This window comes from Dreissena polymorpha, chromosome 14, assembly GCF_020536995.1.
Source record: "Dreissena polymorpha isolate Duluth1 chromosome 14, UMN_Dpol_1.0, whole genome shotgun sequence".
Lineage (NCBI taxonomy): Eukaryota > Metazoa > Mollusca > Bivalvia > Myida > Dreissenidae > Dreissena > Dreissena polymorpha.
In genome coordinates this window covers 7,132,160-7,150,683 of record NC_068368.1, presented here as the reverse complement: position 1 = coordinate 7,150,683, position 18,524 = coordinate 7,132,160, and the positions used below count along the sequence as shown (strand labels likewise).

Sequence of the window (18,524 nt, the reverse complement as noted above, 5' to 3'; positions counted from 1 at the left end):
ATGTATCATAGCTATATAAGTAAAGCTTGTATTGTTGTTCAAAATGTGTATTTATGAGCTCTGTCAAAAGCCCCAATCGCCAATTCTGAAAACACATAATCTTAGTTGAATATATAACACATAACATGCAACTTAGGTTAAAGGTCTACTTCTCAAATTTGTTTTAGTTTGCTTTTTTAGGACACACACGCAAGTTGTGTGTATCCTTATTCAGATAAAATCAAACTTGTAGATGTAATATTGTGTTAGCATGCGCTTTAAAAGCCATACATTATAATTGAAATGTTTTTGCGGACGATGTCGCTTTTTTGCTTGAAAGACACAGTACATTGCAATTGACATAACGTACTTATAGTGAATGAATTAGGCACTAAAGAAGTACAGCTTCGCAGCAAGTTATTTATTTCAAATGACATCGGAATATGTGCATGTGTCTTTCTGGACAGCACGAACCAAGAATAATGACCTTATAAGAGCTTCTATTCAATCGTTAAACACTTTACAAGGCAGTGATGATGGTTGTTGGTATTTGTTTACAAATACAATGACATGCGGTGTTGGGAGTTTATGAGACTTATATTCGAAGTTTGTTGTACTTGCTATTCTTGTCAGCACGTATACATTTACTGCCAGGGAAGTGTCAGTACTTCCGAAATTGTAATTGAAGCTGTATTTGAAACGGAAAAACTAACTTAATAAAATATGTAAATGATTTACATCAAAACAAGTTTTACTGGATTAATTGACATCAAAAACTAGATTGAATCAACGCAACGAAGTATAGACAATATACTATAATTAAACATGATATGGTCTTCAAACGTCTTTGGTTAAATAGTTTCCATGCATTAATTGAGCAAAATTTGCAAAATTTGAGCCGCGTCGTGAGACAGTCTTATGCAATATGATAAGACTTGTAAGGATCTACCTTGAACGTTAAAGCGAGATTATACGATTTTCATACGTGTTAAATTGTAATATATTGATAAAAATATGTTACAATAACATAAATAGACAAGAAAAAATATATATTGAAGAAGAATATCATTAAATGCAGCAAAGACAAATTAGCGCCCCGAGCCGATTGTGACGAAGATATTTCGTTAATATTTTCATATAATAACCGAAGCATTCGTCTTTTTAATTAGTGTCCGTGTGTCGTATGAATAGATATCGTTGCAGGAATTTAAAAATAAACGAAATTTAGATTCACATCGTACATGCATGATTTACATGCTGGCAAATTCGACTGTACAGACATTTTCTATTTCTGAATTAAATACCTGGCTTATTTCGCTTTTTTCGACACATGTTCTTCTGAACTTTTATTTTAATTTATAAAAAAATATATGTATAATAAGTTGTTTTTTTGACACATTTTATATAAATTCATAAATATTTGACAAAATCGTATAATCTCGCTTTAATAAAACCACGAAACATTAGGTTACTTTTTAGCGGACAGCGTTGCTACTGACCCGACTTCGCGGTTGCGCTGGCTGTTGTGGCCGCATATGATACGAACCCCATATTGGCATCCATAAGTTACTGTCTTAAAATTTTAACACACATTGTGTGTCCTGAATGATAACACAACTCTGTGCTATTACTTTTCTAGAAGCCATTCGATGACGTACACAGTAACGAAATCGTTTATCGGCATGCCAATAACGTGCACCTTATTTTTTATCTTATATTACTTCATAACAGCGGCGTCTGGTTTCACGTGTTAAGTGTTTCTGGTCATTAAATCGTCCATGTGAATTATTTTACGCCTGATGCTTTCAATTACTCGTCAACTAGAGGAGGCAGCGCAAGAAATACACTGATGCCGATTATTTATGGCGTTATGTCTCTGCCGATTAGTAAATGTTCCTAGCGTGATTTTTGAAGTTGTATTCCGTATGCTTTTAATCGGTATATGATGAACATAATTCTTTTTCTTTCAAATGTGAATGATGCATGTAAATAAGAAAAAAATCCGTATTAATGTTTTGCGTACATCATATATTGCCTGATTCTTAGTTGTTAGCTGTAACAGTTATACACAACTTAAACATGTAGCGTATTGATATTTAATCGTTTCATTCGTTTTTCACATAATAATTTTACAGCCGAAACCATTCATAAACAGATAGTTTATGTTCATATTATTTTTAATTTTCAAGCAAATATAATAGACAAGTTGCATGTTATAATCAATTCCTCTGATTACCCTAGTAATTCATCAAAATTAGTTCAGACAATAACGTTTGTAATAATCGGTCTGGGAAAACTAGGCTTTATGCAAGGGTGTACATGGAGAATCACATAAACCTGTGCTGTTTGAAGGTTGATCAGGGACGATACTTTCCGCGTTTTTGTTAGTCCCGTCTAAACGCAACTTTTGTTTAGACCAAAAGTGGTATCATTCAAAAGTCCTGGACAGCATATTGCCTCTGTGATGACGCTTGAAGCAAATACATAAATCCAAGTTTTCCCAAAAAGATAATAAATTTAAAGCAAGATCTCAGTATTGTTGTTAAAATTTACATGTACCGATGTTTGTGTTAAATTTCTATCTGATCAAATTACGGCGTACTTTTTAACTCATTAAATGTTATATCTAATGCTTTGATGCATAACTGTATATAAAGTATGTTCAAACTGCGTCCCTCAATATTAACTACGTATGCCAAAGTTTAGATTTACTTAAGTTTGATAGATTTATTGCTTATACATTTCTCAGATAATGTCGATGTGTATTACTACATTTCCGACAGTTCCGTATTATAAAAAAATATTTATGTACCCTGTGTGGCAATTAACATCGTGGATCATATTGTACAAATTGAATGCTGATTGTTAACTTTGGAAAACATTAAATATGTGTGTTGGATTTTCTTTAAACAATTCAGACCGCGAAATAAATATATGTACAAATATAATGTATTGGAATAACGGTTTATTTACTTTTCAAAATGCGTCTTAAGAAATCTTAATTGTCACTACACTGAGTATTAAATACACTGTTGAAAAACCCTGCCAAATCCAGGCAAGTTCCAACTCGGAATACCCTACTGAATGGTATTAAAGGGAAACGTAATGTTGCTCTTCTAAATAATCCATCTAAACCAAAACGTTCACATTATAAAGTCCGCCATGTGCTTTCTTTTGTACATTTTATCGCCTCCTCACAAGCTGGTCATTACATTATTTCTACAAGACTTTTGTGTGGACAAACGTTGGATTAACAGTTTGATATTCATATAAACCACCACTTATGCCTTATGAGATAGTTTAGTTGATACACGGTTATTATTTGTAATAGTAACGTAATAACTATGTATTGCCGTAATAATTAAACTACGTTAGGAAGCCATATGAGCTTTACGGATACATTTTGCCTACATGTACCTGAAACATCTACTTAATGTGCGAATTAGATTTGCCTAACATCCTGAGCTTCATTTAATGACTAATGAACATAAACTTTTCTTCCGTCACTTTGACAGTATGCTCCCTTATCAGAAACCTCTGATATATAACGCATAATACACACCATTTATTGCTTGAAAAACGAAATACACACAACTCACTCACCATTTGGCTGAAATGTGCATGGCCAATAGTTAAATGGCTAAATGTCATTTAAGTGCCATTGCTAGTTATATGCACTTTTAAAGGATCGATATTCGAAGAAACTCGTATGCCTGTATATTGTTCATACTGTGAATAAGTCTTTGACCTTAAACATAAGAGTCTAGTTCCAACTAGGTCTTGATATAGTACTTATGTTTTCTCATTATTTTATTCCATCACCCATAATGCAGTTATGTGACTGACCGACATGTGCGTTTACAATATTATTTAATGGCAGCCGAAAGTGTCAAAAAAAGACCTCCACATTTTAAAGCGTTGTTTCTCGTTATAAGTCATCTTGATACAATGAATTTGTGTTTCATTAATTCTCTTACGACACATTATATTTGTTGATCTACATATCACAATGGAAATGAATAACTACACCGAGTGTTGCTCTCTTTCAGGAACAATCGACATTAAGTGTTTGATTTCTCCGCACAAATGCTTGTTCGAGTAAGAAATAACTTTATTAACCAGCAACAGATTTTCACTGATAATGCATCATTCTCGTAAACCTGCCCATACAAGTTACAGAACGATAAATAGTGTTGTAATGTTATTAAGCAATACAGTTCCCATTAAGAAGGATTTTCTTCTGTTACTATAACCTTTGTACACACATGTATTGAATTGAAGAGTGTGGCAGTAAACAAATAGTATGTATTGCATTCCGAGTGAAAACTGAATGTCCGTTATATCATATTATCATCTTATTATAAAACATGTATAATCGAATAAAATGTCAGTTTAATGCAAACAAATAAATAATTTATATTGATAGCATGTTAAATATTTACATAATGATATACACATAGACGCAAGAATGACAAGGACCATGGATTGATTTCAAAGACAAAAAGTGTAAAACCGAGGTATATATAACGTAAAAGTAAATATAAAAGTAATTATAACTATTAATTAACTATTCTCACCTATTTAATAGCGAACCATATCATGGAACCTGTATTGCATGCTGTTGTTTTTAATTTTGTAATATCTAGTATGAAAAGAAAGTCTATACATGTTAAAATATAGAACAAGCGTGTATGGAGTAGTTAACAGATGTTATCACGACATAATACTTTGCTGATACAAAAATATGACATTGAAGACCCCTGGATTATTTGATAATGAAAAAAATACACAAGTTTTCTTATAAAATGCATGGTAAAACAATTACGACTATTAATAGTTTGAAAAAAATACATGTTTGTATACAATGAGCAGATATACTTACACATTTACTATAACATAAGAGTTCCTTAATAAGGAAAATAAAAATGTTAGAAGACGGAATAAAATTGTGATTTGCAGCATAAGAGTTCAATGTGATACTAAAAGATGTATTTGTCGCTAACTTTTCTCTGTTATAATAAATAACCAGCTATGTTTGCTAAGTTTATATTTAGACGATTTAGATATATCCTATTGAAACTAACATAACTTTTTAAAATGTATGTACACAATAATGAAATGTCCTTTTTTAATAGCATACATTTACATAATAACTTTCTTATTTTCCTACGATGATTGTTTGACAGTCGCATGATGCAATCATTTAATCAAGCTTCAGGCGTAATACAACTGACACACTCGCACGAAACGAGCCCATACTGTTCGCATGTAATCTATTGTTCGTTAACTCATTTATATAGGATCTAACACAATTTTGCCAATACATAATTGAGTGAAAAGGACAGCAAGCAAGCACAACAGAATGTCTGAAATAGCTAGATTTGATATAACTATGTTTGTCCGCATTGCCTTGTTACGCATCACAATGTATGCAACCAAATTAAAAACAAGACGACGTAAGTAATGATGAAAACAAACCGTCATTGAAGCTGGCGTTTTCGAATTTCTGGAATCATGATGCTTTTTGCGCTGTTCAACGATATTATGGTACCGAATTGTGAAGTTTTATGTAACCGAAAACTAAGAAAATTAAAAAACGAATTGTTTCAAACAACGCGTTCTATGAATCCATCATACAAAATACTAACGGTGCTGTTTTACATGTAATATTGTGCTTTTCTACATTTTTTATGTTGATGTGAACTTACAATTCTATTTTTCTGGAATAAATTTAAACGAATTATAATGGTATCAGTTGCAATGTCGAGTAGTAATACAACATATATCTCGCTTCCGATTGAAACGAATTGGAATTAAATTTATTTGAATTATTACTCGTACATATCGTTAGCTGAATGTTCACAGCGAAGGTAAATAGAATGCAAAATAGTTATGGTTTATTCGAAAATTCAAACATCCAATTCTCAACGGGATAACAGTTCATAACACGGAGCTTCTCATTTCTAGCTCCTTCAATAAATAGCTGTAATGCACACCATACTGATATTTGCTAATTAAATTCTATACTCGTACAGTTTATTCACCAAACCCGTTTGTCATAATGCGAACTTTTCTCGAGGAAGGAAGCAGGTGTCATCATCCACTTTTTGTGAACCACAGGCCATGTTAAGAATAAATGATCTTACCCATACATGTTATCAGGCAACACGAATGTGACATTACCTTGGAGTTGTTGTTTTTGCCGGAACGGCGTTACTTACGAAACTGATGTGATGCACATGTATATAAGTGTGAATCTTTCGTTCAGATATTTCAATAGTGGACACATATCAATATTTTGTATTCGAAACATATGTTCAAATAATGTGGAGCTTGTTCTTTTTCTTTCGTGAAATCGATAACATGTGATGCAATGATTTTTCAAAGCATAATTGATATTATTAATAATATAATTTCTTCGAAAAAAGCAAGTATTCAATCAAATAGTATTTGCATGTTTAGCTTCATCATAATTTAATGTTCGTACTAAAGTATTGTAAATGTAGTTATTTTACAGTGTATCATGTTTTTTCCAATTTAACAATACGAACGAATATGTCTGATAAATTATCAATAATAACTTGTGTATGTATTACACAAATTTATGGTAACGCAAAACAGGAATGGCATAATCTCTAATCGGATTTTCGCGAAAGTGCAAATTATCACGCGTCTTCTACGCGATATCATTATGTGCTTGTCCTCGTTGTTTTATAATATATTATGCACAAGCGAATTTTTGAAAGCCAACATTACCATAGCCATTAGATTTTGCTTTATAATCGAGAATGTTTAGAGATAAAATGCATAACACACTTGTTCTTAATTTTTCCCGGACATTAGGGATCATCCTTTTAGGAAGCTCATTGAATCATACAACGAAAAAGATACATCGCCACAATTATAAACTTTTTTTACATATTAAATAGTTGTGTAATAGCGACATGTGTTACAAAGTGTAATAAGCGTTCAGTTTCCAATCACCAACATTTCAACATTTACCATATGAAAGTGCTCTAGCTAAAACATCAAGATTAAACTTCATACACTTCAAGTACGCTTGTTTTTAATTTAAAAACAAAGAGAAATTATAGAATTAAATCCTCGGTCTTTATTTTGCTTAAGATGAACTATATGCATGTGCTTTGTTTTAATGCATTTATTATTATATTTATATCCAGAATAATTCGAAACGTAATCACATCAATTTAACTTCTGAAACTCGTGTATTGGTATATAAACTTGGAACAGCCCATGAAGCATTCACCTTCTCTAAGATGTACCATAAGTATTGATGTTGTGTATCAATAACATGTGAAGAATGTGTATCCTGATGTTAATGTTATTGGGCAATAAACAGAGGGCATCTATGCTGCTTCCTGCAATAACAAGGGCTTCTGAATTATTTCTCGATTTATCATTTCAACGGATAAAATGTCATACTCACTCACTTACTCTAACTTTTCACAAGTTCTGGTAATATTTAAAAAAAGAAAGTTAAACCGAAATTTAATAAAGAAAAACCCCGCAGGTAGATATACATTAAATGATAATGTATAAGCTACTCTTGAGGTGCATTTAAGGCTAAAGCTATCGTGAATACATAGGCTTCATCATTCGTCTACAACATTAAGTCCCACTATGCATGCACATTCAATTGCAGCAAAATCCTTTAAAACACATCCATTAACAAAATGCTAAGGAGAAGTCATTACGGCAACAATGACATGATGGTAATATTGAAAGATAGCAATAACTCCACTCGATTATAAAGCTTGTGCCGAGATTGTGGATCAACAACTATCAATGTCACGCTGAAGTAAAAATATGAAGAGTCAAAATATCCAGCGGATGTGGTAAAATGGTCCACAGTTAAATGTTCTGTTTTTGCTCAAATCGTGTACACAATATACAAGCATAGCCCGTGAACAGTGGCAAAACAGTATACTGTGCATATACAATTCATGCTGGATACATATTGCCCATTGTTTTTATTTAAAGTGTTATTATGCGCATATAACAGTATATGCTATGTTTATAGGTTTCTATCGCAACCTTTGTTTATTTTTGATGTTTTCTAATCATATACACTTATATTTGTTAATGCAGCATCAATATACTAAAACAATATCCCGGAAAGAGAAAACTAATGCATTTGAATATCAACGGTTACCATACTTTCGTTTTGACAACTGACGACAGAAAATATTCGATGTACGATGTGAATCTAAATGTAGTTTTAGTGCAGATTCGTTTATACAACACAAAGACACAATTTTGTTTTACGGATCATTTCGGCTTAGAGGACTGGACCGTCATGTAATATATCGAATATAATATATATTTTTGTAAACAACTGGTAGCAAGCAAGATGAGTTGTAGATAATTGGTCAGTAACCACATTTTAACTAACTCTTTCAACCGGTTAATTCTGTTCAGCTCAATTCAACAGTGAAACTGCGCTTAATATCATTTTAATACAACGATGTGTCGTTCTGTTTTTTAAATGGCTTGTGATTCCAAGAGGTTTCAAAAGCACGCGTGTTCACAGAATTTGGGTGGCAGGGGTAAACAATTTTTTAGTAATTTAATTGTGTATATTATTAAAAAATTAAAATACACGAACTGAATTGTATCACCTTTCTTCGTGTAATTTGATACACTATAAGTAATTACATTATACAATAGTTGATACTTAGTTGATCACTTAACGTTTTGAAGTACATGTATCAATTTTATGGTCTTGTGAAGTCCATCATTGTATGTCTACCTGACAGCTTACAAATAACATTAACAAAATGTTCAAACCACTTTTAGGGCGAAAACATCAATTGTTCGTTAAAAATTATTAATTTGCCATTTATTTACTGAAAATAAGCACCAAATTGAGTCTTCTACTGTTAACAGTACATATTTTACCCAGGTAAGCCGAAAACACAAGATAACCGTACACTAACCTCTAGGAGAAATAACATTTTTGTAAACTTCATTTCCTCAAAATCAAATCATATAAGATTGTTATTGGTCGCAAAGTACATAACTCATTTAAATGTATTGACTGCATATGTGTGATTTTATTCTTGGTAGGCACTCTAAATTCGGACATATCCTTCATCTATTGCAAATGTGAGAGACTAAATTAACACTTATTTGTTTTGCGCGTTTGCACGTTGAAACACCCTTGATAGAATATAGAAGATTAATACGATTGTGAATGCGAATTCGCATTGCGATTGAATTGAGTACCATAAAAAAGTCAGTGTGCCCAAAATGTGTTGAAGTGCGCATATGTCTTTTAACGCCCATGATGCTTAAATAACATCCCCACTTATATATGTGCAAAACAACGTCCACATACACTAACCCATATAATATATAAGATTCACTATAGGCATGAATGACAGATGGTGATATTTTATTTAAAACTTTCGTTTTTTTTATCTCATGGCAATGATTTCAATGTTGCGATGTTCAACTTTAATTTTACCGTGATCTACCACACCAACAACGTCGCTACGAAAGTCATGTGCATTCTTGTGCATAAACCGGTTTAACAAGGGCCACCTAAAGGCATCCCGTTTGTGCAAGAAACTGCTTTTGGTATTGACAAAATGTCAATTGTAATTACAACATCAATCTACATTGTTCCGAAAAGAATGTATGTTTTTGCAAATACAGGCGTAACATATAACTTATGGGAGAATACAGTGTCGATCAATATATGACTTTGCAGAAAAAAATATAACTTGATACGAGACTTTTACAGAAAAGCTACAGTTCATTATCCAAACCACGAGCGTTGTCACATTACATCGAAACAATATCTTAATGTGTATGCACTTAGAATAATAGCTGTGATCCATAATCGCAATGAAAGAAACAACTTATATCATGCTCTGTCCGCACATTGGTTATATGTGGTTATATGTTTTATGAATTTACTAAAGAAAAAAAGCATTTTATGTATAGCGATCAAATAAGTCCAATGCGCATTTTATGGTCGTTGTGTACTAAACACAAAAACAACACGGACTCTAAATAATAAATCCTGTTTTAAAGTGACCTCAGCCGTTATCAAACTGACCAGAAACTTACAATTAACGATCTGTATTTATTATTTATAAATATTTATTTGCAAACAGCATCGGAAAAGCATTCACAAAAGAAACATTTAAAAGTGGAATATCAAGCATGATTTTCAGATTTTAGGTATTATATTTCATAACGCTCTATTATCATGCTCTGTATTTTTGTATATATATTAAATGACAATTTAACTAATCAAGCCGTTATTATATTAACATGTACATGAACAGGATGTTTGGGAAAATATCTTCCCTGACATTTCTGTGTTTATTTTACCGTCGTTATAGATGGTTTTGCATTACCATCGCTGTAAATATGTAGATAAAATGCATGAAGAACTATGATGCGATTGCAATATCGCTGATGTAATATCACGTAGGATACACATGAACAATGGAAAAGCAATTTAACAAACCAACCTCTTTGAAATGGGATTTAATACATTCCTCGGAAAGCGATATGCATATAAATTCCAATTTATTCTGAAATTCTGCAATATACTTTATGATTGGAATGTCTAACAGAACTTTTAAACAAATCATGCTATCTTCAACTTGAAATACAAAGCAGACGACAATAAAAGCGTGTTATGATCGTTATGCAGTCAGTATGTAAACCAAACATAGCTATGTAAGTAAATCTAGCATTGTTGTTAAACATGTTTAAATAGGAGCTCTGTCAAAAGCCGCATTTGCCAATACTGAAAACACTTGTTCTTAGGTGAATATGTGATAAATAACATGCATTTAAGGTTAAAGGTCTACTTTTCTTGTTTGTTTTAGTTTGCTTTTTAAGGACAACAAACGCAATTTGTGTGTACTTTTATTCAGATAAAATCAAACTTGTACCTTATATATTTTGTTAGCATGCGCTCAAAAACAAGACAGTATAATTTGTATTTTTTGCGAACCATGTCGCTTTTCTGCTTGAGAGACACGGTAAATTGCGATTGACATAACGTGATTAAAGTGAATGAATTAGGCTAAAAAGAATTAGGCTAAACATAATTACGGCTTCGTAGAAAGGTATTTATATCTGATGACAACGGATTACACGTTTTAAAATATGTATTTCCGGAAAGCACGACCGAAGTGTAATGACCTTATAATTGCCTTAGTTAAATCGTGAAACACTTTACAATGCAGTCCAACGCAGGGACCCAGATTGTGTATTTGCATGCTGATTGTTTGTATATGTTTACAAATATTATGACTAGCGTTCAGTGGAGTTCATTTAACTTCTATTCAAAGTATGGTCTACTCGCCTATCCTGTCAGATCGTATATTAAAAAACAAACAGGGAAGTGTCAGTACTTCCGAAATTGTAATTGAAGCTGTATTTGCAGCGGACGAACTAGCTTAATAAAATAAGTACACGATTTACATCAATGCATGACAGTTTTGCTAAATGAATTGGCATGAAACACCAGATGATCTCAACGCAAGGTAGTCTAGATGATATAGTTGAATTATACATTATAGGGTCTTCAAAAGTATTTGGTCAAACGGTTTCCATACAATCAATAAAACTTCGTTGTATTTATTTGAGTAAAACAACATTTAATTTATTTAAATATTAGCCGCGTCGTAAAAAGTCTTTTGCAATATGCTTAGACTTGTTAGGATTTACCCTGTCCGTTAATAAAACAACGAACCATTAGGCTATTTTATAGCGGAGAGCGTGGCTAATGACCTGACTTCGCGGTTGCGCTGGCAGTTGCGGCCGCATATGAAACTTAAAATGTTAACACTCATTTTTGTGTCATGAATGAGAACACAACTGTGTGGTATTTCTTTTTTGAAGCCATTCGATGAAGTACTCAGTAATGAAATAGTTTATTGGCGTGCCCATAACGTGCACCTCATTTTGTCTGATATTACTTGGAAATGTATTACATAACAGCGGCCTCTGGTTTCACCTGTTAAGTGTTTCCGGCCATTAAAACGTCCATGTGAATTATTGGAGCATAACGTTATCGATTTCTTGTCAACTAGAGTAGGCAGCGCGATAAATGCACTGATGCCGATGATGTTTTGCGTTATGTCACTGCCGATGAGTAAATGCTCTTAACGTGATTTTTGAGGTTGTTTTCCGTATGCGTTTATTCGGTATATGATGAAAAAACTGTCTTTTTGTTTCAAATGTTAATGTTGCACGTAAATAAGAAAAAATCCGCATGAATGTTTTGCGTATATGATACATTGCCTGATTCTTAGTCGTTAGCTGTAACAGTTATATACAATTAAAACATGTAGCGTATTGATATTTCATCGTTTCATTCATTTTACACATTATAATTTTACCGCCAAACCCATTCATAATTAAATAGTTTATGTTCATATTATTTTTGAATATTCAAGTTAATATAATGGACAAGTTGCATGTTACAATCAATTCCTCTTTAAACCCTAGTAATGCATCAAAATTAGTATAGACCCTCATTTAATACCGTAGTAGTTCTAATAAGCGAAATAGAATTAGCATAGACACTCACGTTTGTAATTAAAGGCCTGGGAAAACTATTCTTTATGCAAGGGTGTACATGTACAGACCACATAAACCTGTGCTGTTTGAAAGCTGATCAGGGACGATACTTTCCTCGTTTTTGTGAGTCCCTTCTTAACGCAACTTTAGTTCAGACCAAAAGTAGTATCCTTCAAAAGCCTGTGCGGACAGCATATTTCCTCGGTGATGGCGCTTGAAGCATATACATTAAGACAAGTTTTCCCAGAACGATGATAAATTTAAAGCAAGATCTCAGTATTTTCAGTAAAATTTACATTTACCGATGTGTGTTTTAAATTTCTATCTGATCGATTTACGGCGTACGTTTTAAGTCAGTAAATGTTATATCTACAGCGTTAATGCATAGCTGTATATTAAGTATGTTCAAATTGCGTCTCTCAATACTTACTGCGTATGCAACAGTTTGGATTTACTTACATTTGATAGCTTAATTGATTATACATTTCTAAGATACATGTAATGTAGATGTGTATTACTTCATTTCCGACAGTATTCATATTATAAAGAACATATACATGTACCGTGTGGTGACATCGTGGATATACTGTACAATAGATGACTGTACACTTTAGAAAACATTAAATATGTGTGTCTGATTTTTTTTAACAATCCAGCGAAATATATATTTGTACAAATAGAATGAATTGGAATAACGGTTTAATTACTTTTCAGAACTCGTAAAAAGAAATTATATTGTCACTACACAGAGTTGAAAAACACTGTTTGAACAATCCTGCCAAATCCATGCAAGATCCAACTTAGAATACCATGCTATTAAATTCAATTATTTCTACATGAATTTTGTTTGGACAAACGTTTGGTAAACAGATCGATAATCAATTAATAGAAACCATCACTTATACCTTATGAGATAGTTAAGTTGATACACCGTTCTTATTTGTAATAGTAACGTAAAAATACTGTCAAATATGTAATGCCATAATAATTAAACTACGATGGGACGCCATATTAGCTTTACAAAAACATTTTGCCTACCTGTAACATCTAATTAATGTACGCATTAGATTATGCTAACATCGCGAGCTTCATTTAATGACTTATGAAAATAAACTTTTTTGTCATTTTGTCAGTCATTTTGTCAGTATGCTCCCTTATCAGAAACTTCTGGCTGATAACGCATAATACACATAATTCATTGCTTGAAAACACGAAATACACAAAACTCACTCATATTTTGCCTGAAATTTGCAAAATTTGTCCAATAACCTATTTAAATGGCTAAATGGCATTAAAGTGCCATGGCTAATTACTAGGCGCTTGCACATTTTAAGGATGGATATTCGAGGAAACTCTTCTGTCTGTATATTGTTCATACTGTGAATAAGTCTTGGACCATGAACATAAGAGTCTAGTTCCAGCTATGCCTTGATATGATGATCGTGTTTTCTCATTATGATTTTTATTCTATCATCAATAATACAGTTATGAGACTGACCGACATGAGCGTTTACAATATTATTTAATGGAAGCTTAAAGTGTAAAAAAGACCCCCATATGTTGAGGCGTTGTTTCGCGAAATACGTCATCTTGATATAATGGATTTGTGTTCCATTTATCGTATGACTCATTATATTTGTTGATCTACGGATCACTTTGGTAATATTTAACTGCACCAAGTGCTGCTCCCTTTCAAAACAACATTAAGTGTTTGATTTCTCCGCACGAAAGCTTGTTCGAGTATGAAACCACTTTATTTAACAACGACAGATTTCCACTTATAATGCATCATTCTCGTAAACGTGCCCATAAAAGTTACAGAACTATAAATAGTGTTGTAATGTTATTAAGCAATACAGTTCCCATTAAGAAGGATTTTCTTCTGTTACTATAACCTTTGTACACACCTGTATTTAAGAGTGTCGCAATTAACGCATAGTATGAATTGCATTGATTCCGTGCGCGAACTGTATTTCATGCTGTTGTTCTCAAATTTATAATACCTACTATGAAAAGAAACTGTATACATGTTACGGTATAGAACAAGCGTGTACGGCGTATTTTACAGATGATATCACGACATAATTCTTTGCTGATACAAAAATATGACATTGAAACACCACAAAAAACGTTGATACAATGAGCAGACATACTAATACATTTACTTTAATATAAGAGTACCAACTTATTGCTAAGTTTAGATTTAGACGATTTAGATTTATCCTATTGAAACTAACATATCTTTTCAAATGTATGTGCACAATAATGAAATGTAATTTTTTAACAGCACACATTTACATAATAACTTCCTTATCTATCAAGGGGGGGGGTCAAACAATGTCAAAACACTGTCAAAACTTTTGATATACGCTGGCTCGTGATTATTTATTTAGTCGAGTCCACGTCAATTTAGTATATCACCACCACTATTTAAACATCCTGCGTCTACGTTGGTATTTATTGTTAAATTCTCAGTTACGTTTGTTTATTTTATGTATACTCGCTTTAACTGTTTTCTAATAGCCTCGTAAGACATTCAACCTGAAACCATATCAATCTCGTCCTCCAGGTAATGAATTGTTGAGTTCCTCGCAACTCTTAATACAGCCCTCATTGCTGCTGCTTGTTTGACCGTCGTATGATGCAATCAATTTATCAAGCTTCAGGCGTGATGCAACTGACACTCGAAACGAGCCCAGACTGTTCGCATGCAACAAAGACTCATTTAGATAGGATAAAAATAATTTGTCGATACATAATTGAGTGAAAGGGACAGCAAGCAAGCACAACAGACTGTCTTAAATAGCTAGATTCGATATAACTATGTTTGTCTGCATTGCCTTATTCCGCATCACGATGTATGCAACCAATTCAAAAACAAGACGACGATAAGAATGATAAAAACAAACCGTCATAGAAGCTTGCGTTTTAGAATTTATGGAACCAGGGTGCTTTTCGGGCTGTTAAACGATATTCGAAAATTCAAACATCCAATTCACGACGGGATAACAGTTCAGAACACGGACTTTCTCATTTATAGCTCACTCGTTAAATAGCTGAAATGCGACCCATACTTATTTTCTAATAAAATTCTTTACTCGTACAATTTACTCACCAAACCCATTTGTCATTATGCGAAAATTTCTCGAGGGAGGAAGCAGCTGTCATCATCCCCTGTTTGTGAACCACAGGCCATGTTAAGAATAAATGATCTTAGCCATATATGTTATCAGGCAACACGAATGTGACATTACTTTGGAATTGTTGTTTTTGCTGGAACTGCATTACTTATAAAACTGATGTGATGTGCATTTATATCAGTGTGCACCCTTCGTTCAGATATTTCAATACTTGACTAATATCAATATTTTGTATTCGAAACATATGTTTATATAATGTAGAGCCTGTTCTGCTTCTATCGTGAAATTGATTACCTGCGATGCAATTATTTTTTACAGCATGTTTGATAGTATTAATAATATAATTTCTTCAAAAAAAAAAACAATCGAATCATTATTATTAGTTATTTTGCAGTGTATTATGTTTTTCCAACATATCTGATAAACTGTCGATATTTTAAGATCAGTGATTATTTGTGTATGTATTGCACAAATTTATTGTAACGTGTTTTTAAGTTAAATACAAAGAGCAATAACAAAATTATATCCTAAGTTTTTATTTTGATTGAGATGAACTACATGCATGTGATTTGTTTTAATGCATTTATTATTAAATTTATATCCAGAATAATACGAAACGTAATCACATCAATTTAACTTCTGAAACTCGTGTATTTGTATATAAACTTGGGACAGCCCATGAAGCATTCACCTTCTCTAAGATGTACCATAAGTATTGATGTTGTGTATCAATAACATGTGACGAATGTGTATCCTGATGTTAATGTTATTGGGCAATAAACAGAGGGCATCTATGCTGCTTCCTGCAATAACAAGGGCTTCTGAATTATTTCTCGATTTATCATTTCAACGGTGGTATTAACATGTCTCTAAGAACATATAAAAATGCCATACTCACCTACTAACTCAAACTTTTCTCAAGTTCTCATGCTCTGGTAATATTTATAAAACAAAATGTTAAACCGATATTTAATATAGAAAATACCTGCAGGTATATATACATTAAAATGATAATGTATACGCTACACTTGAGGTGTCTTTAATGCTATTGCTATCGTGAATACATAAGCTTCATCATTCGTCTACAACATTAACCCATGTATGCCTAGTGTACTCTCCCATCCTTCTAAGTTGGATCAATTTATTTCCAAAATAAGGGATGTCTAATATATTTATTTCTATATTTAGAATATTTCTTACAGAAATTCCTTTAAGCAAACAGCGCAGATCCTGATGAGACGGCGAATAATGCGCGGTTTTCCAATGCCTTTTTTCTAGATGGGTTCAGTCCCTATATGCAAGCAGATTCAATAACAGTAAAATCATTTTAAAAATATATATTAAACAAAATGCTTACGGGAAGTCATTACGGCGACAATGACATTATAACTGTAGTTGACACTTGATCATAGTTGCATTCCATCGTTCCTCAAAAAGTTGTAACTCTGTTGCTCTGGTATCTTCAATACCATTGAGTAATTTACTGGTAATTAAATTGAATACGTTTTAGTTCCCTTTTAATATTGTTTTGTTTGAGTTACAATGCTATGAGGATAAATTTTATTTACACTTAAATGTATTATGAATATTGCTGGGCGAAGTTGCAGGTTGAGTGCTCCAAAACCGGTTTAAACCCCCAACGCTTTGCATTGACCGTTCCAAGGCGGTGACCCCAGCTTTATTCGTATGTGTGTTTATGTTGTTTTGTGTTGTGCTGTATTGTGCTGTTTTGTACTGTTTGGGCAATCGGTCACTTGCCTTAAATAAAGGACATACTAATTGTTTATAATAATAATTCAATACTACTCCATCAGCTGGAGTTTCACTTTTTTATATTATAATTATGGTCATATTGAAAGATAGCACCAACTCCACTCGATAATAAAGCTTGTGCCAAGAATGTGGAGACATATTCTTCATCTATTGCAAATGAGAGAGAAACAATTAACACGCATTTTGCTCGTTTGCACGTTGAAACAATCCTGATTGAATGTAGAAGAATAATACGTTAGTGAATGCGATATTCGTATTGCAATTGAATTAGGTAGCGTACATACGTATGTGTTCCCAAAATGTGTTGAAGTGCACATATCTCTTTTAACACCCATGATGATTGAATAACATAACCGCCTATATATGTGAAAACAACGTCCACATACACCAACCCATTGTATATATAAGATGCACTTTAGGCATGAATGACAGAGGGCGATTTTTAATTTCAAAACGTTCGTTTTTTGTATCTCATTGCAATAATTGCAATGTTGCGACTTTGCTATGCTTGTTCAACTTTAATTTAAAGATTGAATGTCTAGTGATCTATAACTCCAACAACGTCGCTACGAAGGTCATGTGCATTATTGTACATAAATCGTCTTAACCAGGATCACCAAAAGGTACCACTTTTGTGCAAAAATTGCTTCTGGAATTGACAAAATGTCAATTCAAAATACAACATCAATCTACATTGTTCAGAAAAGAATGTATGTTTTTTCGCAAATACAGGCGCAACATATGACAGAATACAGATGACTGTGTCTAGCGAGGTATAATGTTGCAGTAAAAATATAACTCGATACGAAGCTTTCACAGAAAAGCTATTGGTCATTATCCAAACCACGAGAGTTGTCGCACTACATCGGAACAATATCTTAATTTGTATGCGCTAAGAATCATAGCTGTGGTCCATAATCGCAATGAAATAACTTCTATCATATTTGAAAATTACACGGTCATATGTTATCTGAATTTGCTAAAGATTTGTTTTTATGTATAGAGATCAAATGGTCCAATGCGCATTTTATGGTCGTTGTATACTAAACACAAAACAACACG

At 32.8% G+C, this 18,524-nt stretch overlaps 1 pseudogene; it reads right to left on the bottom strand.

The window, feature by feature from the left end:
• Positions 1-5,463, bottom strand: part of LOC127858568 (prolactin-releasing peptide receptor-like) — a 32,022-nt pseudogene extending 26,559 nt beyond the window's left edge.
• Positions 5,464-18,524: the final 13,061 nt, after the last annotated feature.